The following is a 27,329-nucleotide window of genomic DNA, read 5'->3' on the forward strand; positions in this document are numbered from 1 at the left end:
AGCATATATTTCAGCAGGTGAGGTGGGTGCAATTTGAGTGGCATATGTGAGAGTAGAATTGAGTGAATATCTGATGTTACGTAGATCTTGTATATATATGGTTAAAATCGAGGTGATCATATGCAAGTTTACCTTGATTTTCAAGATGATTTGCTATTGCTTCAGCTTTATCAGCATCAGTGTGGATGAGACCTGAATCTGTTTGGACGGGGGGAGAAAGGTTTATTTCTGTTTTTAATCTTTCGGATGAGATTCCATATGGAGTGGTTATCAGTAGAGATGTAGGTCAGTTTTTCTTCCCAGAGTTGAGTTTTATGGGCTGCGAGGGCATCTCTCACTGCAGAGTTGAACCTGTTCAAGATCCGTTTGTTTTGCGGCGCCCTGGTGTTGTATCTTTTTCTTGCCTTATTTTTTTCTCTAATCAGATTCATAATATCTTCTGGCAAGTGGTTGGACTTGCGGGTAGTTGTAGGGGTAGTAACTGCTGCACAGGCTGCTTTAATCTGTTCTGTTAGATTTTTAACAGCTGTTTCAGTTTCCTCTTTTGATTTAATGATGGGAAGAGGACCAATATATTTTGGAACTACCTCGGAGAGCCTTTTCCCAGGAATAGATGAGCGAGGGGAGGGGATAATTTTTCAAGGTTTCCCAGTTTTAACCGTATTGGGTTATGGTCTGATGACAGATCGTTAATCGTCATTAAATTGTATTGGAGGCTGATGTGCTGCAATATGGCTACGTCCAACACATCAGCCCGACCATAAGTGTTGTGCTGGGTGGGGTCAGCGGGACCTATTACATGAAGGTTTTTGAAACAAGCATAGTTTTGTAGTATCTGTCCTTTTTTGTTGGTGGAACGGCTATTCCAGGTTGAATGCTTGGCATTTAAATCACCTGCCAGAATGATAGGCTCTTCGGTATCGAATAAGGCGTTCATATCCGAGAACAGGAATGATTTTAGTGGAGGATGATATGCTGCGAAGATTTTTAATTTGCCGACAGAACTAATGAGAATCTCAATGCTGGTGACCTCGAGGTTGGTGGTAGGAGGGATGTTTATGGAGTGATGAGAGATGGAATTTTTAATGAAAATTGCCGTGCCTCCTCCTCTGTGGGATAGTCTATCTGCTCTGTACAGTTGGTTTCCACAAATTTTGCGATTGTCTGAAGGTCTTAGGTGCGTCTCATTTAGTAACAGGACATCTGGCTGATGTCTTTGGACGAAATTTTGAAGTTCTAAAATCTTACTCCTCAGGCCGTTCGCGTTCCACGCAATGATCTCTAGAGATTCTTGTTTTAATTTGTTACTGTTCATTAGTGAGCGCCGAGATAATGGCTTGTATGCCCTTTAGAAATCTGTTAGTAGAACTTTGTGAAGGGTTGGATCTGCTAAAATCCAACAGCATATTTGAGAGAGAAGAGGTAATGATAGCTGTCAGATTTGTGTATGGTGTCTGTTCACGGGATGACTGTTTAGGACGAGTTACATCCGCATATGTCCTAGATTGTTGTTGCGGAGTTACTCTTTTGGGAACCTCTGGCTTCGTCTGAAGGGCGTCTGACCTTTTATATTGAACTTCAGGAAACTGTGACGTAGTCTCTGACATAAGTGTGCTGAGTGAGGAAGAAAATGTTTTTGCTTGAGATTTTCTATTTCTTGGATTGTGAGCGCATCCTTTGTAATTGGCAGTGTGAGGACTGCCACAATTGGCTCATTTAACCGGGGTAGATTTTGGTTTAGTGCATGTATTTCTTGGGCGAGCAACCCCACATTTTAGACATCTGAATTCAGCCCTGCACATCTTCTGGGCGTGGCCAAATCTTTGACATCTGTGGCGCTGCCCTGTTGAAGCTCTTTTTCGTAGTGGTTCTATAGTAATTTTTAGTCCACAGATGGATGTCAGATCATATATGTGCTTATAAGCTTGACTGATCTCAATTAGAACCAGTAGCATTGGAGTCTTGTCTTTTTTGGTCATTCTACTGACCTTAACGGGTGGTAGGTCTTGGTGGTGTAGATCCGCAACCACCTTCTATGGATACGTCTTCCGAGACACCTCTGATCACTACCTTGAGGTTTCTTTCTGATCCTAGTGAAAAGGTGTGATACTGTATACATTTGGCATCCAATTCACCAGTCAACCTTCGATAATCCATCACTGAGCAGGGCTGTATTTTAATACCTTCTGTGACATTCTTTGCTTGACTGTATGAAATCTTTAAATTGGACATCATAGGCCTTAGGGACGTCCAATTTTTCTTTTCTCGCAGAATAATCGGAGATATCTTTTCCCTTGAGGAGGTAGGAGAGTCCGGGTCAGGACCGTCTTCTTCCATTCGATCCGGTTTGGGTGGTTCACAGGCTGCAGTTTTGCGTTTTTTGGGAGCATGAACCTTCTGATAATCGCTGTGATCTGCAATGGAATTATCATCAGCAGTTGTTTCTATTACGCTGGTGCTATCTTGATGGATACTGGGAAGAAATTCAGAGAGTTGAGGGTCATCTGAATCAATCTCTTTTATTTGACGAATTACGACTTTACCTGGCCATTTAGTGTGCAGTAGATTGCCTACATGCTTGAAGATAGCCAGAAGTTCTTTGATATTTAGTTCTTCATATGGTGCTTCCATGATTGGCCCCAAAGTCTGTTCTGTGGGGCAAGACATGCCTTGCCCTTGTCACGATAGCAAATAGACAGTTGCTTATGATTACAAGATATGAAAGAATGGGGATACTAGCGGCAGTAGGCATAGCGTATCGTCCTTGTAATTTCAATTGACTTACCTGGATAAACCGCTATGGAAAAATAAGGTGTTTCTTTATGGGCAAGCAATTAACTACTATTACTGATGAATAAGCAGAAATCGCCAAAAAACATATCAATTAAATTCACAACATCACCATCAATCACGAAACACTAACACGCGAGCCGCCATCACGAATACCTGAATCAATCAATCATGCTTATATTCTTTCAAGTTTATTGGCTTAAAGGGTGAAGCAGATGCTTTTCATATTCCCCGCTGTTTGATATGTTTATATTCTTATATCCTTATAAGGACTGGCTTAAAGGGGCGAAGCAAAAATGCTTTTCATCTTCCCCGTTATCTGTGGAGGACAGTGTAGGGATAAAGTGTTATTGCGCTATTAAAGCTCTGATCATGGCAGGAGGGTAACAGCAATAGCTGAGCCTCAGTTAGAACTTCATTGGCTACAGCATTGCCATCCATTACTCTCCATGAAGTAGTAAATTTATTTAATCATCTAAATAAATAACAAAAGGTGTGTTTGAATTCCTTAAGAATACTTGCTGAATTTAATTAGCAAAGTTTAATATTCATAAATTTTAAAAAGAATATTTAAAATTAAATATTATTATTAAAAAATATTGCTTATCAATAAATACTGATAAAAATAAGTAGTACATATTAGGATAGGCTTTAGACGAATTTAACAATGAAACATCATTCAGAAGTTTGGAGAACTTGCTAATTAAAAACAATTACGTACTTTATTTATGGAAGTAAAGCACCGATTAATTTCATAGAAGTGAACAAGGTTAATCTCTGTATTAACTGGAACAATAAACAAACTATTTTACAAAATCTCTATTTTAGAGAATGACTTGCAACTAATAATATTTTTATTGCAATAATATTATTAATGAAGAATCTTGATTCTTCAAAGAAAATTGTAGGGCGTTCTTGTAAACAATCGATGGCATCCAAAACGTTTTTACCCCAAGAGGGGGATAAATATCAGTTACTTTTTTTTTTTATTATTATTATTATTATTGTTTTCGCTTCTTACCATCGCTGCAGTCGTGTGTGCAGCATGCTGCAGAAATGTAGGGAAAGACGATGTTCCTAATCTTAACTAGTAGTCTTTAATTGTATGTAATTGGGTTATTACAAATGATATTGATGTATATGTATTCGTCTGCTCTTACCAATTATATTTTCACAATCATTATGGGGAAAGACAGGTAGCATCAGTGGCAGAACCATGTTAAAAATGAAGATATAAGGAAGGAATTTGACACTGTCAGCATTCAAGAAAGGTTAGGAGAACAAGTGCTTCATTGCAGGGAAAAGATCAAGAGGAAGACCAGGATCTAAGTGGATTGATTCAGTCAGAAGTGTCTGAGAAGACCGAATATTAGATTTGACTAATTTGGAGAAGTTTGCTGATAGGAGATTAATAATGTATAATTAAATCATGTGGCTGTCATAGCATCCCATACACCATTTGCGGAAATGTCTTAGAAATTTGATGATAAAAATTAGTTGAACTTTTATTATCTTTAGGTGATTTCAGTGCTTCTGAGATATTTCTTCACCCAGTACCGCGAACTTAAGAGTTTCGATAATTATTTCTTGCTCCAAGTCGATAAAAGAGAATTAAAAAAAAAAAAAAAGCTTTTTTTATATTACGTTTAAGCCTGTAGAATAATAAATGCATTTTTTTTTTTTTTTAAATAAGATACGTGGATTTTTGTGAATAAAGTATGCAAATTTCTGTCGCTTAAAACATAAATTAGATTAGTGGTGTTAGTATTGGATTCTAATTATAATTTCCTTTTGTTCCCTTCTTCCAAGCGTTATGTCCCGCTTGGTGCAGGGTTCGCTGTTTTGCATTTAGGCTTTCGTTTCATTCATTTTGCGTCATCAGTAGGCCGGACACCCATGGCCTGCATGTCTTCTTTCAAGCTGTCCATCCTTCGTTTTTTCGTGCGTCCTTTATGTCGTCGACCATCTGGGCTAAGTGTAAGAGCCCCGTCCTGCAACAGATTCCATTTATCCTTGGCCACAGGCCCGTACCATCATAAACGTTCTTCCCTCATCTCTCTGGGCAACGCCGAGGATTTTCCGGATGTTATCATTTGCAATATAATCTAGTCGAGTGTATACCAGTGTCTATCGTAGCATCCCCATGACGTATAGTGCTTGTTCATGCTGTTTTGTTACAGGCCAGCACTCTGGTCCATATAGTTCAACTGGTCCAATGACTGCGCGATAGATCTTGGATTTGAGACGCCGGGGTCTTTTCTTGTCACACAGGACTCCAATGATCTGGCATCATGTCAGCCAGGCAATCAATGCGTGTTTTGGCGTCTGGGAGGATGCTATCATCAGGCGTCACACGGGAACCAAGGTGCTGAAAGTTAGGATTTAATACGTTCTGTACAATTTACAAGAATTGTTTCATCTGTTCGGATGCCATATTCTAAATATTCAGTTTTTGTCAGGTTGCGTCGCAAACCGAAATTGTCGCCGGGTTTTCCAATGGTCGACCAGTAATTCAAGTTCAGCTCTGGTCTTGTAGGCCAGTAGGGCATCGTTGGCGTACAGTAGGGTCCACGAATGAGGTTATTGCAGGTCTGCAGTCACATGCACAGGATAAACAGAAGTGGTGATAGAGTAGATCCTTGGTGGACGCTTACCTGAATGTTAAACGGCTTGGTGACATCGGCAGCACAGCGAATGGAATTTATGGTATTAGTGTAGAGGAGCGTATATAGGCGCCAGAGATGCCATGGGTGCGTAGAGAGTACCAAATTAGTTAATGTGGGATCCGATCGAACGCCTTTTCCAGATCTAGGAAGGCCATGTGGAGCGACTTTCTTTTTTTTCCCCTGTCTTTCCATTAGTAGGCGGACGGCATGGATTACATCTGTCTTCCCACAACCTTTTACAGAGCCACATTGATTTGGTGATATAGTAACAATGTCTCATAAACTGGCATCGATTATACGTTCAAAATTTCATGGTGTGGCAGAGGACGTCACCTTTGTCTTTCCACATAGGTACTGTCGTGCTAGTTTACCAATCAAATGGGATCTCAGTTTACTTAATACATTTGTTGAACAGTCCTGTCAAAGACTCCATCTCCTCGTTGTTAATATATCCACTGACATATATTAAAGATCAAATAATTAAAGATAAAGCTCATTGTTATAGAGAGAGGTAGAGGTCGCTATTGTATCCCTTGTTAGTCAGTAAAAAAAAAAAAAATCGCTAGCGGATAAGTTAAAGCAGTACGCTACCATGATCATATCATTTTTATTTCCCCAAGGTTTGGTCGTTTTGAAAGTATTGCTGTGAATATATATGTATATTTTTTTAGGGAATATATAATTTCCCCTTGTTATTTGCATTATTGATTAAAAAAAGATTTGACTTTATCTACCAAAAATAAAAAATAAATAAATCAGTTATTTCTGTCATTTGTTTTTAATCACTTACGAATACAGGAGGGTGCATAAAAGTTTAATTTGAAATTTAAAAAAAAAAACGAACACTGGAAGTACCATAGAAAACATGCACTTATAAGTGATTAAAAGATTATAACAAATGCGCTGCCATTCAAATACAAATCATGCATTCGAATGGCAGTGCCCTGGGACTGGTCTTGTCTTTTAGTGGATAGGTACCTTTTGGTTAGAAATACCTGGGTTCGAATCCAGTCGAGCATTACATCTAGCGCTAATTGTTCGAATTCCTGCAGTTGTGATCTGGATGCGAAATCAAACAATTAGCCACTGCCCAAAATTTGCACTGATACAGTTGCAGTATTCAAGTCGTTGCAAGTGCGTTGCCAGGCAACCTGTACGTGTGAACTAATCGCACGCTCCTAATCATTTAATAACATACTGCATATGAACAAAACGTAGGGAGGGCAGAAGACGAAGAAAACCAATTCTTTAATTCTTAAAAAACTTCATAACGTGTATCGAATTTTAACTACTTAAAATATTTCATTCCTCTACAGTTTTTTTATTCTTTAATCTCATGAGTATTCGGCATCGATAATATTAACAAAAACTGATTTCCAAATAAGGAAATCAATACCTTGTAGCCCACGGTATTGATCGCAATTTTTTATTTATTTATTTATTTATTTTTTAATTGTGGAAACCGTGGTCGTTCATCAGTGAATGCAAAATGTAAAGAATTCTGTTGACTTTTGAGATCCCACGTTTCTTAAATTTTGTTTTAAATTAAATAATTATTCCAGGAATAAATTACCGAAAGCAATTGAATTGCATTTCACAGTGTCTATGGTTTATAATTCAATATGCAAAAAAAAAAAAAAAAAAAAAAAAGAAGTTATTTCCAAGAATGACTACGATAAAAAAAAGGATTACCTTCACATAAGATTATCTTCACTCAAGACCGATTTGACTAAATGTTTTAGAGGACCTTATGCAACCACTGTTCCAGAAGTGGATATATGTGACATGTAAAATGTCTGAGAAAGAGACTTCCCCTTACTCCCCCTCGCTGTGCACTGAACTGAAATCCTCAAAGGAACATCCATGTATGGAAAAACGATATTCCAGATTTAGTCGAAATTTGAACCTTATGACCTATAGAGGCGACTGCAAAAAAAAAAAAAAAAAAAAAAAAAATCAGATTTTTGTTGACGTTTTTTCCTTCCCCCCTAACAAATATTCTGCTTTTCGTTTTTTTTTTCCCATTAATTAAACGTCACCTTTGGTGCGCTGTGTTTTGAATCTCTTTATCCAATAAAATTTGCAAGAATGATAATATTCTACTTTGAATCGGAAGTCGAACTTTGACCCCCATAGTCTTCTTCTTTGGTGCATCAATCCGAAAATTGGTAAATATAGCAGCACATCACAACATCCTGTCTTGTGACCCCCATAGTAGGATTTTAATAACAAGAAGTGGAATTCATTACTTAAGCTTAAGTAACTTGAGGGCCAGCGCTAGGGATGGTCAGGGGCAGGAAGTGTTGAAAAAAGGTCCATGTTTGATCTGTAGCAAGGCTTGTAGATACTGCGGAAAAAGGTTTGATCTAAAGGATGCAATAGATGGAGCGAACGGAATGAAATTTACGGATTGTATGGAGAAGTGATAACTGATATGTTTATGACAGCGAAACATGCGACGTTTTGTCTAGAAATCTGGGTTTTGCCAGAAGTAACACATCAGAAAGAAATGGAGACAATTTTTGAAGAGATATGAGAGCAATGGGTTCCATCCTGTCACTGAAGTTAACAATGTCAGAGCTCCACTGAATAATTTAAAGGGTGTAGAACTAGATATTGTTTAGTTTTGTTGATTTTTTGTGTTACACATTTTGTCAAATCGAGAAGTGCAGTGCACTGTAATCAACCAAACTGTGTATCGGATGTGCAGTGAACTGGAGAAGGTCATTGATATGATAGAAGGAAGAGAGTAGGCGAAATAATGGAGCCTTGTGAGACATCAACATTAGTTGCAAAGTTTCGGCAGTAAGATACATTCACTGCCGCACTTGTATGTGTGTATGTATGTATATATATATATATATATATATATATATATATATATTGGCTGTTCATTGACATATTAAATGCTTCTACTTTCCATGGGATTAGCAAGTTGAAATTTTAGCATGATGTGCTATCCGTACCGTCCTCTTAATAATATAAAAATAACCACACATATTATAAATACCCTTTAAAAAAGTGAATCACGAAGTTTGTTTGCTTCTTAAATAATCTCTTCAATGGTTTATTCTGAATGGTGGCCTACTTTCACACCATTCCCGGTGTCTTTTTGCAAACCAAGGAAGTCACTAAGCAGTTTGACAGTACTCTCAGTATTTTTTGATGCATCATGGTTTATCTCCCTCAGACGGCTAATATTACTCCTATCTGATTTCACGAGGAGAGGTCGTCCCTACTTTTGTGTGTCCCCTTTTCGTCCCTTCTCTTCTCGCTGGGTAATATGTTTTCTGCTTTCACAAGTCTACTCACAGCATTCTTTTACGCGTGTACGAGAACCAATAAAAAAGTATTTTGTTGAAGGCAGTGAGGTATACGAAAGGGGGATGATATCGTCCTTTCTCCAACAACAAGAAAAAACCAAAGAAATAATTGATATTGAAACATTTTGGACATTTGTCTAAGAGAGGAAATTACCAAATTAGTGTTGCCGACAAGTGACATGAATCGACCAAGTTTAGGATATTCGGAATTGTACATCATTCGCTGTGCTTGACTGTAAACTACTAACCAAACTCAAACTAGCAACCTGACATTCGCTCCTCAACAACTGTGCATTCTCTGTCCCATTCAGACAACACGTGCCTTTAACCACATCTTAACTCTATCCTAATGAACTAAAAACTGCTTTAAATTGTTTCGCTAAATGATCCTTCTCAAATACCATCCACCCTTAACTGATCCATCTAGTCATTGAATCAAATACCGTATGGTCACTCGGTCCCTCAAAGATTTCATACCGCTCTTCGTCAAGGTGGTCGATCCTCTTGTATGCTTGTCTGGAGGCTTCAACTCTCTGTAGATCAGACACACCATAGAAATACGATAGCCCTTTCTCTTTTTTATTTACCAATCTTGTTCTGATCAATTATCCTAAAATATTGTCTCGAAAAATATTTATGGATAACCTGTATTTTTGTAGCAACAAAAAAAAACAAATTAGTTAATTTCAGTTAAACGACCTTCATCGGTTTTAATATTTATGTAACTATTCGCCCAATTTTTTTAGTTTTTCGACACCGACTCAAACCACGAAGTCCTTGGAGAAACCGGGTTTTTAATTACACATCCTGAAATAGTCATTTCCTGTCATATTTACAAACAGGCATCTCAGATGTGAGCACAGACATCGTCTAATATAACTGCTAATCCCCAGAACACACTTTGCAAGGAGATTTCTTTACTTATACACCCTCCGCCCTTGTACGACTTTTTTTCTCCCTTTTTTTTTATTTTTTTTATTTTTTATTATCACCAAGCTCCCTATCCTATGAATAAGTTCCGACAAAATAGCTGCCGTTCAACTTGTAGTAGTCACCTACTTGGAGGCCCTATTTCCATGGAAACGACCGTGAATAGCTTGGTCACTGAATGAGAAACCTCCTCATCCCTGACACTAAATACAGAGAACACTTTTTAAATCTTGCACTCATCGCTACTTGGGGAGAGATGAAGTGAGGAATGCTCGCTAAACTTTTCTTTGAATCTCTAGGTTAGCCACGTGCTCTTTGACTTACCCTCGAGGAATGCTATTAGTTAAACTTGGCGTTTATGCAAGAAGTGGGGTGGCTACCAGGGAACTTACGAAGAGATCTTCAAAATAACCCTGGGGAGAAATGGGGAGATGTTAGGGACAGGCAGGTGAGGAAACATAAATGGGTCAGTAGTCTCTTTATGTCGGGGAGGTAGTCTCCGAACACTAGGGTGGGAGATAGACGTTTCTTTGGAGAGGTTGGGAGCTGAAGTTTTTTATCGTCTCTGAAAACAAATAATAATAAAAAGAAAAACAGCGAGTTGTGCCCCTTGTACTCAGGTTTTTTATGGACTTGATGGTTTTTCCTTTTAATGTATTCATTACACGCATTATATTCTAGAACTGACACATGACACTCTTTTCCCGATAATCAATAGATAACAGTTTATTTAAGTAACTAGTTACAAATCTGACTAAAATTCAAAATTATTTAGACGATCATGGAGTCTAATACCATTTTATTATCGTTACACCAGTGCTTCCCTCTAGCGACTGATACGGATGTTATATTATTCAACTGACTGATTGCGAGAAGCAATCAGTCAGTTGAATCCCAACATACATGGTGCTCAGAATACACCAATTTTGTTGATTGTTTAACTTTTGAGAACATGCAGACTCCATCGAGTGTCATGCGGTTGCATTCTCATTGCATCTGAAACCAGATATCTCTTTACGAGTGGATAATAACCCTTTAATATACAATAATAAATAACAAATGGAAGGTCACTGTCAAGATCAGCAGTCTCTGGTGACTGCAACGTGCTGTCCAATTTCATTACCTCGCTTTCAAAAACCATAAAAGTATTGTTAACGACATTAAGAATCTTGGATGGCTTTGTGGCGTGTATTACGACCATGTCAAACATTATTAAGCCTTTATGCGGCATCCCTCCGAATCAACGTGTCCTAGCAGCGCTTTAATATTTCATCAATTCATCGAACCAGTGTGAGAGCTGCGATGCATCGCATTTGAAGGCCTTGGAGTCAAAGAGCGGTAAGGTGATCGATGTACGAACTCCCCAGCATGCGCGCAGGTCAAAGACCTTTATGTTTTCCTGGTTGTCCTTCGGGAATTTTTCTAGCGTTGAATATAGCATCGGTGATGTGTTGTTAAGCCCGAAGAACATTAGTCAAATCACAGTGGACCACTTCATCAACTTTTGCTTTTTTTAAGTGTTTAATGTTTGGTCACAGAAAGAGGTGTTTACATTCCCATTTCGATGGGAAAGTGTCCGGACTCCCACGTGGAACGTGTGACGTCTTAATACTCTTCGTTCTTTATTGGGAACGAGAGTGTAAAGCTGGCTATTTTAAGTGTAGTTTCTCAATTACTTTCTTTTGATTTAGAAATTCTATTCTTGTTTCTGCTAACATCCCAGTTTATTCAATCATCTACGAATGTTTTATTTGAGCATCCTATACGTTTTTTAGACCTTTTGCAAATTTTTTTGCTGGTATTTTACAGTTTTCATATTCGGAAAAGTTGCTAGCTTTATACTCGGTGTCACTGATAATCATTAAAATAAAAGGGTTGGATTATTTAATTTTTAAAACAATTTTTAAAAGAAAAAAAACTCAATTTTATATAAATAAATTTTCAGTTTTTCAGATCATACCTCTTTGAAATCACCATTCTCCCCCCCCCCCTTAAATTGATGATAGTTCAGCTGTTCTGAAAGCCAATGGTACGATATTCAGTATTTACTAGTGCGTGTTTCTTCTTCAAGATATTTTGCGTAGGTTTTTTTTTTTTTTTTAGCATCTATTACCGTTTTTTTTAAGAACTTTTTGTTTTCTCTGAAACACATTTATTACATATTTTGCTTAATACAAAGATTTGTAGAGAATGTAGATGTTAGCTGATTATCATTACGTTCACTCAAGATTGCTTGAATTTTCTAAAAAAAAAAAAAAAAAAAAAAATTTTTTTTTTTTAAATATTATTATTGACTAGTAATCTGCATACATTTGTCTGGAGCAGTAGCGAATATTACCTTCAGTCTTGATAGGGATGATTACGACATTGTGACTGATTGCAAAAATAATTATTACATTTTTAGCATTTGTTTTCTCAGTATAATTAATTTTTTTCATTGATGACATTTAAGTCGTTTTCATTTCTTCACCCAAGAGAGGAGAGGTGATTGGTTCGCTTTGAATTCGTTACTGCTTTCTGGGTAAAAAATTCAAAGCTAATATAATTCAAATGAGAATAAAATTGTCATACCAGCGAGTCATCGTGCATATGGTACATCGCGTACTGTAGTCCAAAAAAAAAAAAAAAACGGTAAGTCGATTTTTTTTGTCTCTTTTTTGTCCTCTAGCAGTTTTTAAAGATCTGAACCATAAGGCCTCTCTTAAGATTTCCGAACGTTATCTGACTATTCCTCAGGGACCAAAATCAATCTTAAGTCTTGAGATCACACATCCTATGAATATACAAATATGAAAGGAGATGATATTTAATTTTTACCTGAGAAATAATCGCAAAATTGAAATCAGTTGGATTAGGAAGAGGATGGTGCTAAATAATCGCAAGTTATAATTGGTGAGTGGTGAGAAAAACAAAAACAAAAAAACTATAATTATTTCATCGACAGGTTTGCCATCTGTTGCCTTAGATGGAGATCATAAACTTCCTCTTGAAGTAAATTTCAAATGTTAGTGTGGATTTCTTGTGATGAGAGTTTAGATCAGATGTCAAGGCAAGGATTCCTTGGCCAAAGATTCTTATAGTATATAATAGTCAGGGACGACTCGTGCATAGGCACTGCGGAACTGCAGCACCCCCAGTTTTTCTCGATACATAAATATATTTATTAATTTATTTATATTTGCTTGTAATATTTAATTTTATCATCAACAATCCTATACAATTCTCTTATTTTGAATAAAAAATAATAAAAATCCATCTTGTAGCACTTAGGAGGGCAAAGGACGCTAGCAGCACTGTGTTTACCACAGTGTCATATTGCTAGCGCGCAAGCATGTGCACGTCATAGTGAGATACGAGCTGTTAGCATAATGCGGCACTGTCCGTCGCGCAGTTCCATTATTGTTTATATGCAGTTTGTGCCAGTTGTAGTGTTTGTGGTGCTTACTGTGTTTACTCCGTCTCTTTAAATATTTGGACATCACAATTAAAGGAATAGATTTTATTTTTAAGTAATTTTGAATTATACCAAACTGTATAATTTTATCGATAATAAACAATATTGTTTCATGTTTAATTTTTTTTTAAATTTTACCATAATTTTGATATTTTATCCAAACACGTATACACTGTATCAATATTACAGTATGTATGCATATTTCGAAAGTTGCAGCACCTCCACGATTTCAAGCCACGAGCCGTCACTGATAATAGTTAATACTAAAAGTATTATACTGTTGTTAACAACAGTATGTTCATGTATTAATAAAGAATATAAAGCAGTTTAATGGTAAAAATGGATCTTATTTCTTACTCTAAAACTTCTATTTTAATCTTAGACGTTTTTATTTAGAAAAGTAGTACCTGCTGACTTCACTAGTTACTCTCCAACGAACAGTCGAATCTTTCGTGCTAGTGTTACTACAAAGAACGAAATGAAAAATTTAACATCGCCACTGTTTTCGTCTTTTATTGTATATGCCTTACTTGAAATACGTGGAATAAAGTGCACATGCACTGTTGTAAAGATCGTGTAAAACAACACTAGGATTTTTCTAGAATAATAAATCTCATTGGTATACCACGTGGCAGAACAAAGCATAAACTCATGGGAATTTACATAAAATGTCTGTAAAGGAGACAGTTTCCAGTTAACCGACTTTTAACAAAGTATTGTAATAGACCAGTGGTGTTCAACCTTTTTTACTACGCGAGCTACTTTTTCTGTAAAAAGTTATTCGGCGATCTACTCTCTTATATAGATCACGTTCCCCCAACCTGATATCTGATTACGCACACAAATAAACAACTAAAAATAAACAACTTAAAAAAAATACACAACTAAAAACTTTATTTGTGTATTTAAAAATTTATTTATTACTTTTAATTATTTCAATACAACAAATATTTTAATATAACAAAAAAAATATTGGAATAAAGTATTTATTTCTCTATTTTGGAAAACCAAAGTTAGAAAAAACAACAGATTGATTCCAAACTCGCAAGTTACAGGAAATGCTGGTTGATTAAAAAAAAAAGAAAAAAAGTTAGTGTGAATTTTTGGGAATTTTTCATGTGCATACTTCCAAATGACTTCATTGTTTATTGATTTTAAATGTAAACTATTCTGAATGTTTATTATCTCAAGTTCTACTTCAGCTTGGTTTATATCAAACAGCCCACTAATTTTATTTGAAATTTCTGTGATATTCAAGTTTTCTTGAAATGGATTATTGATAAAAGATACAATCATTTCAGTTTTATTAAAATCTTTAAATCTTGAATTTATTTCTTCCTCAACTAATTCTATTTCACGAATAAATTATTTTAAATCATAGCGAAGCATTTCTTGATTTTGTTCAAAAAATATTAATAAATATGGGAGATATCTAAATTCGCGGTCATTTATATTTTTCTTTAATAAAAGTAAGTGTTGTTGGGAAGTTTTTATCGAACTTAACACGTCAATTAAATTTTTATCTCTACCTTGTAACTCTAAATTTAAATTGCTTAATTTCGAACAGAAATCTACTAAAAATGATAAGTGTAACAACCATCTTTTATCACTCAATTGTGGATAAATATCTCCTTTTTCATCAAGAAAATTTTTATATCGTTAATTAATACAAGAAATCTTTCTAAAAATTGACTTCTGCTGAGCCAGCGAACATTATTGTACAACAGAAGTTCCCTATCATCATCTGCCTGTAATTTAAATAACCGCCGTTGCAGGGCTTTTCCTCGAACAGAATTTACAATTTTAAATGTAATATCCAAAACATCTTTTGTGTTTAATCTTCTACTACACAGTACTTGTTGGTGAATAATATAGTGGCACGTTAAAAAAATCTGGATATTTGTCATCGTTTTTACATAATGAAATGAAGCCTGATTTATTACGTCATTGCACGAGCACCATCAGTAGTAATAGACACAAGTTTAAAAAGCGGAAGTTTGTGTTGTTTCACAAATTCATCAAATGCCGAAAAAATGTCTTCTCCCCTGGCCCTTCCCAATAATGGTATAATTTTCAAAAGTTCTTCTTTACTTGAATAATCTTGAAATACCATGCGAATAAATTCCATTAACTGAGCAATATCAGTGAAGTCGTTTGATTCATCAAATTGTAATGAAAACGTCTGACATTAATCTGGCATGGAAACTTTTCTCCGGCAAATGGAACTCGGCCTTTCGGCAATTTGAAACCTTGTCTGCGGCCTAGAAGTAGTCTCTCTCTAGCGACGTCTCGAACCGAGAAAGCTGCTTTCTGGAAGCGGGAAACTCCTCTCTCAAGCAACGTGGATTCGGGCAGTCTCTCTGATGGCGACTCTGGACCGGGCGGCCTCCTCTCTGACAGCAATTCTGGAACCAGGACCCCTTCTGCTTGCTTCAGTCCCTTATTATTAGGCCTCCTCTGAGACCTCGCATGAAGTTTGGCAACCCCCAAAGAATCGGTATGAGTCTTTCATCTTAAGTTTCAAGTTCGGCATGCCTTTTGTTCTCCTCCGCTTTCTTTTGATTGCAAGTTGCCGGCCATCGGGAAGTTGTTTGAACTCTTTCTGACTGACTTCGGAGATGTTTACACTTAGAGCCTGCAAGCCTTTCTCATACAAGTTTCAATAACAATCTTTCTAATGCCGCCATGTACAGCTTCGGTGACAAAAACATTGCCTTTGTTTTTAACACTAACATATTCTTATTAAAGCAGTATATACAGTTAGCCTTCAAAAGAGTTATTTACAAAAACATCCTATATCGAGACAAACAAAGTTTTTATTTTTTTACAATATTCACATAGGACTTAACCTAAGTAAAAAATCGATGTAATGTGCTTTGAAATATTTAATATTTAAGCTACAATCGAGTTTTTACACTTTGCTTATAATCGTATTCACTCGGCTCGCTATTTGACTTCTACTGATCCAAATTAATTCATTTACCCGACTTATAAGAAAATTACTGATTTGACAATTTTAACGAAAAATAAATAAACAATAGCAATACACTTAGAGCGAATTAAAAATAATACAAAGTAATGATTAATAAAATATTCAGTTTTAATTAAATTTGTAAGGAGGAATACACAAGAGATCGACGGGTTGAACACCCCTGTAATAGACTGCCATATTATTATCACTCAGATTATTCACGATCAACTATTATTAATAGACTGAAATAGCACCGAAAAAGTTTGGTGGGTGCTTTGCAGTATGGAATATTATACCAAATTCCATAGCCTGAGTTTTCATGCACACTAAGTAGAGTACAGTATTTATTTTCAAATGTACTTCAACCTGGACATTAATTAATTGCTAAAAATAAATACTTGAATTTAACACTAATCAATCTTGGAAACTGAAACATTAAAAAAATAATAAAAAGTTTGCTAAATTGAAAAATACACATCGGTATCTGTCTAGTCTCGATGACCTCTCCACAAACATGAAATCATCCTCACATGAATGATTTCATGTTTGTGGAGAGTTCCTCTTCAGAAGTCCACTTAAAAGACATTGAACATGTTTGCTCCAACCAAGTCTTTTCGAGCTAACGGGTCTGTATATTCGGAGATGCGACAGTCGAAGTGGAATTTGGAGAATGCTAATTGAGCGGTGTGCTATATCCTAACAATGAGATTCAGAGGAGAATGACACGTGGTCGCTATTAATGGTTTGCACTAGGATAGTGCTTCTCAAACTTATGGATGTGAAGGCCCCCTTGGAAAAATTAAAATATTTCACGGCCCCATCGAAAAAAAAAATCGTAATACAGACATATTATTGTATTTATATTCAATCCAAAACATACACAGCGAATACTGCAAAAATCAAATGCAAATGTTACATTTTTAGCATCTTACATACACATTTGACATGGCACTCTTAGTCTTAAAACATTTAAAATTTGTTTTCATTATTTCATAGCCCCCTCAACAAAACTAACGGCCCCCAAGGGGGCCGCTGCTCACAGTTTGGGAAGCGCTTGCACTAGGACTTTTGATTCTAGTTCTAAAAAACTGTTATTGTCATGGTGTTTAATGATATTTCGGACCACTCCCGAAAGCTGCACATTGGTAGTTAGCGCTAGTTCGTTCATGTTCCGTAAAGAGAGGATTGTGCACATCCGATGTAGGAAAAAAACCAAATTCTAAAGCAGATCTGGATGTCTTGGAATCTTCATTTTAATTCCATAGAAACATACTTTGGGATACTGGATCAAGATTATAGTCTGTAAGTCCCACTTTGGCTGTTGCAGCGTCTGGAGAAACGGGGGGGGGGAATAATAACAAAGAATCAAACATAAACGTGTATAACAGAGTTCGTTACTTGGCTACTTCATATGTTTTCGATAGACGGGGCAAAATAAAACCATTCTTTACAGTTTATTTTAAAAGATTAATTGGAATCCTAGTTTGAACTATATTTAGTAATATATTCACTAAGTATTTGAAGTTTTCCAAGATATTTATTTTATTAACCAGGATAGGCATTTGCTGAACGTTACAGCTTTTAAGCTAATTGTCTCGCGACCTGCATATTCGGTGATTCATTTCTGTCGGTCTCATCCTATATGTGTTGAAAGGCTGTACATCGGAGCACTATCGTAGCAAATAAATACTACTTCGGGTTCATTCGCCACCGCAACCATTTAGCAAGTTGATGTCTCAGCACTTTTTTTCCATATTTAAACTTCACCGACTGTGCTAAAGTGTCTCCATACCCGACAAACTCGGGAGTGGAGTACGTGCCGAGAAAAAGTGTGCAATAGGTTACCTCTGATATTTACTGCGGTTTGCAACAGTCCTTGTGGCGTCTCAGGACTGATAAAAAAGTTGCCTTTCCCACCTTGAAGGAGGATAGATTACTGCGGACGGTAGGTAACGGACCAGGGGAAAGGAGTTGGGAGGGATGGAACTGGGATGATTTATGACTGACATTATCACAGCTACAGGCAAGTACAGGGAGTCGGCTTACTATATACTGTGATCGTGCAAGATTTATTAAGAGTTTAAAAGTTAGGATTTTTTTCTAAGTACTTTACATAATTTCCCCCTCATCGCATTGCATGTTAGGTAATGCATACATTACAGAAAGGAAAAACACCCAAAAGTAACCCGAGATGTGTTTGGTCGTCAAATTAATGCCCGGTATTTTACATGTCTTTCGTTCCATCTACTCTTTGGAGACGAAGTCTGCTAACATTTAAAGGCAATTATTGAGTAATGAGGAGCAGTTTGCACGCGAAAATAGAAGTCCTCGTTCACATCGCGAGTGTCAGTTTCCTGTGTATGGAAGAAAGTCCGCGAATCGTTTTGCATGGCTCGAGGAACGTGCTCACATCTACACGAAGAATGGTCAGTCAAAAGCAAAATTTACATTCTTCTGCAAAAGAAAATCAACAGGTGAGAAACACGTGTGTGGACATGACGACCGGGAAGACCATTGTCGGTGATAGGCAACTACAAATCAGACGGACAAAGTGTACAGCGTTTAGTCCGTTATAATATCACAACGATAAATATTCGTCATAGCTCTTATTATTATTATCACATCGAACATTACATCGTTTGCACATCGGTTTTACTCTTTGTAAAACGTTCGGTTTTACAAAGAGTAAAACCGAACGTTTAAAAATAAACGTTCTGTAATTTAGTGAATATACTACATGGATGTTAATTTTGTTACCACAGCAGTTCGAGTTATATTTCGCACGAAACAAGAAATTGATTTCATTCATTTGTTATTCTGGAAGGATAGTTCAGTTATGGGAATGAGCAGGACAGCGAGTTTGAAGTGTTTTTGCCCTGTCCATGCCTTCGGATAACGAAGGCTGATCAGGTGTTCAATCCTTCCCAGGCATTTAATGGGTCGTATAAAAACATGCCTCGCGGCTACCGAATACCTCGCGCTAATTAGTAATTAAATGAGCAGTTTACTCGGTGAACTAACACAAAGTGAAAAAAGTAATTCGGTTTACTTCCAGGTAAACAGATAAAGAAAGGGCTAACCCACCCTCGCCAATTACGGTGCGACCCCCCCGGACACAAATAGCGAAAGTGCATGTTCGGAGCATTGTCATCGGCTGTCATCGTCCTTTTTGCAGAGCTCCACCCAGTGGCTAATGGCAGAATCGAGCTCCACCCTTGTGTCCCCTAGAACACGGGGCTCGTTAGCGCTCACGTGGTGTTATCTGTACTGCCACTTGATGAGGTTCTCCGAGTGTCAAAAATTACACCCTTCGTTGGGTTTTAACCTGTCGAACTTTGCGCTCCGGAGGTGACGCGGTGATCCCCGTAGTGCCTATTAAACTGCCGTCATTAGGGCAGTGCATGTTTAATGCAGGACATGATTCTTTAAATAAATAAATAAAAAAATAAATGTGTTGACGCGTGAATCCCAACACAAAATGGTGCACGCAGACAACAAATAGTGCATGTTTGCAGGCAGTCGCGCGCTATCTACGGATCCCCCCCCCCTCCTCTCCTGTTTCTCATTCTGTCGCCCACACTACTACTCTAAATGATTCTGTTTGTTCAGTGAGGTTTATCGCCTTATTACCCCCTCGTTCTGGTTTTAGAATGCAATGGAGCTGCCTAGTTAATAGATTACAACAGTGGTAATGCTACCACAACATTTGACGTCACTAACACGTGACATGTGAAAGCCAATTCAGTTTTAGCCTCAGTTATAATTGTTCTTTATGGCTTACTTCTGAAATATGGTTGAGAATGGTACTTCCATTTTGGAAAGTAAGGGTTGTTGTGATTCAATAAACATTTTATGCGGTGTTCTAAGAGTAGTTTCGTGCCTAGAAAAAAAAAAAAACACTTTAAAGTGGATTGGAAGAATGAATTAAGAGATCGTACATATTATATTAATGGTCGAATCGCAAAATCTTTGCATCACCACAATTCTGTATTTTCTGTTCTATGGAATAGAAAGATCGACCATCACTGCCTGGAAACAATAAGGCAAATAAGAGAGAGAGAGAGAGAGGAGAAACCCACGCGCGCGCGCGCCCTCGCGAACATAGAATCATTCCATCACCGTGTCCTTTATGTCGCATACCAGCTGCGAAACAATGACAGGAATGTCACGAGCTAATTGTGTCGTCATTGACATCCGGCTGGCTGAGGGAGCAAGTGCTCGCGTTCCTCATTAACTCCCCGTATTTGACTGATGAGCCTCCAGGAGCTTCCTGCGAAGCTTTGTCACGTCAACCTCTCTAATTGGTCACAGCGTGTTAGGGCGACATCCAGTTACTGTCCGCTCTGTGATCAAAGTCTTAGGGACTGTAGGGAATGCCTTGGTTCTAGTCAAACTTGTTAATGCAGCTATGATTCCAACATAATTTTATTAAGCTGTCGTAGTTCTATTCTCTCCTCATAGCCCTTGTTTGTTCTTGGTTTGGGCGATTTCTGTTATTTCGCGTGCTTGTACCTTTTCATCGTCGCAATCTTGCGAACCTTTATAAACAATTCAGTTCAGCAGTTTACTGTTGGAGTAAGAGAACCCCGTGCGAGTCAGTCCAGTTGTGTTCATATTGTAATGCCTCTACCCGAGGTATATGTTGAGGGTTTTTTATTTATTTAATCTTAGAAAACATGTAAATGACTTTTAGAATGGCAGAACCTTCTGCGTTTCTATTTCATCTTGAAAACAGAGGCCTTATGGGCTACTTTACATCTAAATTAAGGCATTGCTCCACCGTAGATTAGCATGATGGTTCTCATAATGCTACTCTTTGTGGAAAATGAGAAATTTATATTTATAGAAACATCGTCCTTTTTGTATATTATCGCTTCTATGCACTATTTGTTTAGCCCTCATTAAGAACATCGTTATACTAGGGTGTATCAAGTGTCTACGGCTATATTATTAAGCAAATGATCCGCTAGGGGTCACTAAAATCACTCAAAGGCGTTGCATCTCTCATTACAGCCAAGATCTTGGGAAATTATGGGGAAAAAATGAGGGAAAGGCGTGGGGCATTGTACTGGATAGGGGGTGGTGACCCCCCCCCCCCAAAAAAAAAACAGCGAATTTTGACAACACACACAATGTCATTTTTATCGCACCTTCCGTACATTAGTCGGAATAAATTTCAACAGTTTTTTTTTTCTTTCTCTCTTTTCGGTCTTCTACTGTATGTGCAATAAAACTCAGGTCAAAACTGCTTGGACCGAATGTAGAAAACTTGCAAGAGAGTGTGTTTCAGACATAAGTGTTTTCTGAGTGCCTGCGAATGATCTATTTATAGAATCTGACCTCATTTCTTACTTACGGAATTTGTGACCACAATATTTCTAAATGAAGAGAAAACATCTTGAAAATCCAGAGCAGAGCTTTTCTAAAAATAGTCCCACTTGCACCTAGACCATGCGTGCGCACACATACACAAACAGTTACAAACAGAACTGTATCTCTACGCGCATATAGCAAGTGTTTTTCAATGCTCACTGCGTATCGGAATTGTTCGCATAAACTCACTAATTGTTAAATGGATTAATGATAGCGCAAGTATTGAATATAAAATCTTTTCAATGGCCATTTATAGGGTTTTTTTTAATAGAAAAATATAATTCATTTTAAAAATCTTGTTTTTTTTTTATTATAAACTTGACATTAATACACATTCAGAAGAAAAATCGATAAAACCAATTACTATTTTGTATTTTTTTTTTTTTACCATTCTTTGTAATATATGGGATATGTACATAATTGGTGATACGTGTAACGTAATATAGCTGACTGCAATCGTGACTTTTCATAACCAAACCATCGGGATTGCCGTGTATTAGATTGGACTCGTGGTATTGCGGGATGCACACAACACACACATCATCAGCAGTCAAATACCGTACTTTCGGATCGCTACCCACAAACAATACCGATTGTGTATTCTTGAACAAAAACGCGTCGTTTTTTTTTTTTTTTTTTTTTTTTTTTTTTTTCTTCCCTGGAACTTTATCATTCATCTTTGTTTCCCTTTCGGTTTCAGGTTAGAAGAAACGCCAGATTTTTTCCAGAGCATATTTGCTTGACATCTGTCAACTGCCTAGGTGTATGGCGTCTGTGGGTAAGTGTAAGCATACTGATAAATCGAAGAAAAAAAATTATTTTATTTTGGAAAACATAAGTGGCAATTTACATAGGAGTATTTGTTTAGGCCTAATAATTAAATTCACTTCTTTTTGAATACTTGTTTTCGAGAAGGATGGTGTCCATTTTTATTACAGTTCTCAATACTTACATCACCCCGCTCGTTGATTTAGCATTGTTCGTCGAATCGTTTTCATCGTCACTCCAGTAGACACTGGAATCCATAGGATCACTGTGTTCCCGTATCGTCTCCGAATGGTCCGTCTGTACTCCGTCTTCTGTGTCGGTGTCATTCGCGTCCATTTGGTCTGGTTGTTCGTCGAAGATGCTTCCGTATTCTTCGCACGTGGGGCACTTTCTCTGCGCGAGCTGCTTGTTGAAGGCACTGAGGTCGTACAGAGTGTACAGATAGAGAGGTAGGCCTAACAATAGCGATATTACTGCCAGAATAACCATCAATATGCGAAACACTGATTGAGCATCCGAAGATAAAACTTTGTCCACAGCCAGATAGCCAAAACTTAGTGCTACCAAGGCAGGAATGACGAGTACGTTAAACGCAGCGAAAACTAACCACACTTTATCCTGAAATTGGCTCGATGAAGACAATTCTTCAGTCCGTTCTGTCATAACAGCAAACATGTTATATATGGAGTCTAATTCTTCGTCTATATTATCTTCCAGCTCATTCATTCTTTCTTCATAATCATCATCTCGATGTGGAGCTTCGACCGGACGTGGAAGGTCTGCGTCTCCCATAATTTTGATACTAATAGTTCTAAAAAAAATTGTCAAAAGAAAATCGTGTAGAAGCACCCTTTAAACCTAGTTGTTAGAGTAAATCTGCTTCCAGTTGCTCAGACATCATAATACTGTTTTGATTTTATTGTTGAATATTTTTCCATTGTTGACTTGATTTGTTGATTGTTGCGTGATGCTTGTCATTGATGCGCGAAAACAATATATTGAGTTCTAAGTTTTGTCACTTGTAGTTATTATTTGTATTGCTTTTTTCTTACTTTCTTCATTACTAGGGTATTTAAATATTTAACGAGCAAATTAAGCTTCGGACAACAGAAACCATTATAAATGATGGTAATGGTATAAATTATTTTTATGAACATTGCTAGTTCATTTTGATCATAACGGTATTGACATTGTCTGCCATTTCGTCTCCATGTTCCAGGATGCTCGAAGTTCAGTTTGTTCTTTCTCCTTCACCTTTTCAAAGCTAATTATGTTCATTTTTTAAAAAAAATTATTTTAACCATCGCACAATATATTTATTATCACGCGAATAAGCGTGATAGATTCTCGTAAAATCCTGATTCAAATTTTGCGTATCATAAAACCAGGATTTTTTTTTTTTTTTTTGTATTGTCGAATGGGAGCCATTTTGTCATTGATCATACTTCGCGCATGCGCACAAAACTTTTCGGACAGGTGAACAGCCATTTCAATGTTAGACATTTATCAATAGTTTGGTTTTTAAAATACATTTTTATTTCGATCATTCAGATACTGATTTTCTCCAGACTTCACAATTTCTTTTAACCAGTTCGGGCCAAAGAATTCAATATTGTGTTTGGTTGAGAATATAACACGCAGACGGATTAGAAACACCTGAATTTTCTATCGTAGATTAACTAGTCTAATGACAATTGCTGGGAATCAGTGGAAAATGTGATTAAAAGGATATATGTCGAAATTTTTACGTTGACATCTTCGCAAGGCATTTCGTGAACTGTCAGACACAATAACAACCCGGAACGCTGAACAACACCAGGAAATTCTGTACTTTTTTTTTTTGGTAATCGACCAAATTCAACATGCCATCCACTCTTTGATATCACACGTTTCTCAATAGCTAGTGTCCATGATGAGGAACGTTTAACAACCCCTGAGTTGATTGATGACCACAGAAAGACAAATTCCAACGATCTTCAAACTATCAGAACGGCTCCATTGGATGAGAAATTTTGCCATTGAATACAGACACACCATTGGGCACCCACCAAGCGTCCTTCACCGTCGCTTCGTTCAAGGACTGTTCGGAGGTGAAAACCAAGGTTTGATGGCCCTAGAAGCTGAGAATGTCTAGACGGTTAACCTACGATGCATTCGCCCTGCGCGTGCTACGATTCTCAATTAGCTTTTTTTTTTCTCTCCCTCCCTTACCCCCCTGCCTTTTCTTACCCCCCCGTTTCCCCGCAGTTTGGCAAGCTCAGGCGTGGTTAGCAGCAGCCAACAGTGGACGCAGGTATCCATCATCATTAGCAACAACTCTCCTTGTCCTCCTCTTCCCGACAGAAGGAGGGTAAAAGAATGCAAGCGTTCGATCAGCGTCCGCTGTGTCCCGACCACTGCCACTTATCCTTGAGAAACAAAGGCGGCATTAAGAAATACAGCTGCCGATTGTTTGACCGTGCACTTTTTTTTTTCTTATTAATGTCTTGGTGGAGGGGGGGGGGATGTTTCCAAAAAAAAAAAAAAAAGAAGCATACACACTAGTTCTCTTTTTATAATTAGGAGAACCCTCGGTCTCGGGGATTTTTCTCTCTTTTAAATCGTTTGACATGCATCGGTTGAAAATTTCATTATAATTTCTCCGTCGTGGTCCATTCTTCGGCAAAATAATCACTAGAATGATCTCTTCTAAGGCAGCGATACCCATAATAAATTATTGAATAACTTACCTAAAAACAGAATATATTATAATAGAACAGAAATAGCCTGAAATACGTAAGAAATAGAGTATGTTGCTTCTATTATAATAATGGTTCAGGCAGTCATTGTTAACATTTAGCTACATTTGAAAAACAGCGCCATCTGCTTTTGTGTATTAATTTTCTTTGTTAAATTATTATTCAAAAATGGAGAAAAATAAAATATAGTGGGAATGTGTAAAAAAATATGAAATATAATAATTACCGGAAAGTGAATTAGGGGCATTATTTCAGTTTGTTCGCCAGCGATACATTCCAAAGCAAGCTAATCTCATAAAGTTTGCTGACTTATTTCTGTATAGTTTTTTTAACGGAAATATGTACCTAGTTTTCCTTTTATCATTTGATTTCCTTTTTATAGAGTAATTAATGAAACTGTCAAACTGATTGCTACTTGTGAACGGTATTGAGTATGAAAAAAAAACTAATAAAATGTTTGGGTGGGAAACATTTATAGTCGTAAATCAGACTGTCGATAAGGTTGACAACCTGCAACAAGCAGCCTTTGCAAAGAATGAATCATGTAGCTGTTGCCATAGAAACGAAATGGTCGATTAGTCTCTTGGAGCTACAAATGTGCACTACTAGAGGGGGGGGGGATACGGCGGGGGGGGTTGTGCAACATTTTAAAAGTAACCAGTAAAAAGTAAAAGGAAGTCTGAGAAGTGATTTGTGCTTAAGGATAACAAAATGGTCGCTTCTTTATCTGGACTTAGCAATTGATTATCTAAGTGCCTTTTTTTGAGCGGTAGACATTTGGATAATAAAATGTACCATACCATTTTAAAGTCGAAAAACTTGTATTTTTTTCTGTACGAACTTTTTTTAATGGTTTGATCATTCTTTTTTTTATAAAAAAAATTAATTTTTCAGTTTTTTTTTAAATATTAGTTTATAATTAGAATTTCATATTTTTATAATTGTCCGCTAGGTGTCGCTGCACGGAGTGTTTTCATATTGTTCGACCACATCGGTGGTGTAATATTTCAAAAGGTTTATTTGCAGAATTTCAGCGTCACTACACACTTAGTATTGTCAGATGAAAGGGAATTTGAGGGGAGCTTACAGCCTTGGGGTGTTACTCCGCAGACGAATGAGTAGTCCGGTAGGGGAGAGTGCATAAAATAGAGAAGGAAAAAAAAAAAAAAAAAGCGAGGGGGAGGCAAAGGTTGTATCCTAGATGTAGGGTGAATTATGTTGTCTGTGTTAACCTTGGAGATATCCGGCGGCTGAAACGCCCTTTTTTTAGGTGGGAGAAGTGAAATTTATCTCCTTTCTACTGACACATTGTCCTGACGTCACCTAGTCTGAAGCATCTGTTTTGGGAGGCCAGTTTTCTCGAAAAATAAACACGTGCGGGCTTTTCGCCGTGAGTGGGATACCTATAAGAAGATTGAAATTGAGTATTTGATATTGAGAAATTAATATAACTTTTTTTTTTTGAGAACAGAAAGATTTTGACACGTGCTAACCAGACAACTAGATATATAAAATTTAGATTTTTTTTTTATGACAGTTCCATTGCAAATTTGCTGCAAAAACTGATGTTAGTTTTTACTAATATCAATAGATAGATACTATATATCTATATATATAATAGATATATACTAATAGATAGTACTCTGACTGGGATAAGGGCTAGTCCTTATTCCAGTAGTCTTTGATGTCTGTATATTGCATGCATTTCCTGACCGGTTTGTCTGTTTTAAGGGATGAAAAACCAGAGTTCCTGGAGACAAAAATAAAAGTTCTTCCACCTCCGTACGAGACTGGTTAAATCACTTTCAGCTGAAAGGCTTTAACAATTTCCCTAACTCCTTGGTTTATTTCTAATTTAATTCATGTATTTTCATTATCCTCGTATGTGTATAATAACTAAGAATATTATTTGCTATTCATCTTTTATCTAATATCTTTTCTAGATTAGCCCTTTATTTCTCTAAATGTTATTCCTGTGTATTTATAATATTATAAATTGAAATGCTAATTTGTCTTTGGTTCGCGCAATCTTTTGTTAATACCGCACCAATCATATGCAGTTCTTCGCTGCTCTACGTATCTCAACTGTTGTAAATTACTGGTAATTTTTGCTTGAAATAATGGGAAAGAAGATGCTATTTGGGTAGATGACTTTGACGATGCACACAAAGAAACTGTTCTCGATGCCAAAAGTAGTGATAGCGAGTAGGAGCTTCTTGGTAAGTCGCACCATTTTCAGTTTTTTTCTGAAAACTTTAGTTTCCGAAAATCCCCGCACGCATTATCTGGCAACACTATTTTTTAGCTTTAATTTTG

The 27,329-nt window shown here is 37.0% G+C and overlaps 1 protein-coding gene across 3 annotated transcripts in view; it reads left to right on the top strand.

Annotated features, from left to right (window-relative positions):
- LOC150095860 (zinc finger MIZ domain-containing protein 1-like) overlaps positions 1-27,329 on the top strand; it is a 383,815-nt gene that overhangs the window by 53,984 nt on the left and 302,502 nt on the right. For all 3 annotated transcript variants that reach the window (XM_090409083.1, XM_090409084.1, XM_090409085.1), the window contains exon 3: positions 22,208-22,285. The gene's annotated coding sequence lies outside the window, so the exon portion shown is untranslated. The remainder of the gene's footprint in view (positions 1-22,207; positions 22,286-27,329) is intronic.

Source organism: Typopeltis vanoorti, chromosome 19 (genome assembly GCF_054136105.1).
Source record: "Typopeltis vanoorti isolate ZY-2024b chromosome 19, IOZ_Tvanoo_1.0, whole genome shotgun sequence".
Taxonomy (NCBI): domain Eukaryota; kingdom Metazoa; phylum Arthropoda; class Arachnida; order Uropygi; family Thelyphonidae; genus Typopeltis; species Typopeltis vanoorti.